At 50.7% G+C, this 1,246-nt stretch overlaps 1 pseudogene; it reads left to right on the top strand.

The window, feature by feature from the left end:
* The first annotated feature begins 352 nt into the window (after positions 1-352).
* LOC116886599 lies at positions 353-875 on the top strand (annotated as a pseudogene).
* Positions 876-1,246: the final 371 nt, after the last annotated feature.

Raw genomic sequence — 1,246 nt, 5'->3', positions numbered from 1 at the left:
CAAAGACATTCTATGCCTCTGGTGGCACAGTGAGACCGGCCGAGGAGAGCAGTGCGGATGGATCCAACATGGCGGCGCCGAACCTGAGCGGAGAGAAGAGCCCTGGGAGATTAAGTTTCTTGCAAGGATCGCTGGGGATTGTAGCTGCTGAGCAGAGATTCTGGAAAGCACTCCATTTCTGAGCCTCTAGCATGGCGGGCCTAAAGAGGCTGGCAAGCCACGTGTGGCCCAAAGAGCATGTTGAGCAGGAACATGGGCTCTACAGTCTCCACTGCATCTTTGACTTTTGTGGGCACCCACCTGACACACAGAGATGTTTGCTTGCTTTCCTTCCTTTTTGTTGATGTTATTGATGACCATTAACGAGGACTCATCTGAAATGGACCTGATTTCTTACTGGCACTGGAGCACCAGGGCCGCTGTGGTGAGAATAACTTTAGCCAGGTGCTGCCCCAGCTGCGCGTCATCACTCGCCACGACTTGCTGCCCTAGGTTACTCTCAAGAAGAGACAGGTTGTGTGCCCTGATCTTGTTTTGGGCGGAATACTGCCAGGCAATGTCTTCTCTAATAAGCAGGACCCACTTGAGCGCCAGTTTCAGCGCTTTAACCAGGCCAACACTATCCTCAAGTCCCGGGACCTGGGCTCCAAAATCTGTGACATCAAGTTCTCTGAGCTCACCTACCTGGATGTGTTCTGGCGAGACTACATTAATGACTCGTTATTAGAGGCACGGAAAGGCGTTTTCATGACAGACTCTCTCAAGCAAGCTGTGGGCCATGAAGCCATCAAGCTGCTGGTGAACGTGGATGAGGAGGACTATAGCTGGGCCCACAGAAACTCCTGAGGAACTTGATGCTGCAAGCATTACCCTGACCTTTCCCCGACTCACCTCTCTGGGGACTGTTCGCTCAGTCACCTCTGGAGCTGACATTACTGTTCTGGGGTTTGCTCTCTACCCTTTCCAACCAATCACACCGCCTTTTTTTTTCTTTAAGGAAAAGACAAAAGAAGGTGGAAGTGGTGTCCCTGCCCTCTCTGCACCCATGTGCCTGGGCTTCCCCATTTCCTGTTGCCACTTACCCTAATGTACACACCTTACCACTGAGCCGTAAGACAAGTGTATAGGGACAGAGTCTCTGAAACATAGCCTTTGTAAGGGATTGAACACTGCTTTCAGGTGCGTTGAGGGGTAATCAATACTTATGACTTTATGAGGGCTCATGAATTTTGTCTGAAAAACCAAA

This window comes from Rattus rattus, chromosome 17 (assembly GCF_011064425.1).
Source record: "Rattus rattus isolate New Zealand chromosome 17, Rrattus_CSIRO_v1, whole genome shotgun sequence".
Lineage (NCBI taxonomy): Eukaryota > Metazoa > Chordata > Mammalia > Rodentia > Muridae > Rattus > Rattus rattus.
The sequence above is the reverse complement of the archived record's forward strand: the minus strand, read 5'-3'. Positions and strand labels throughout refer to the sequence as shown.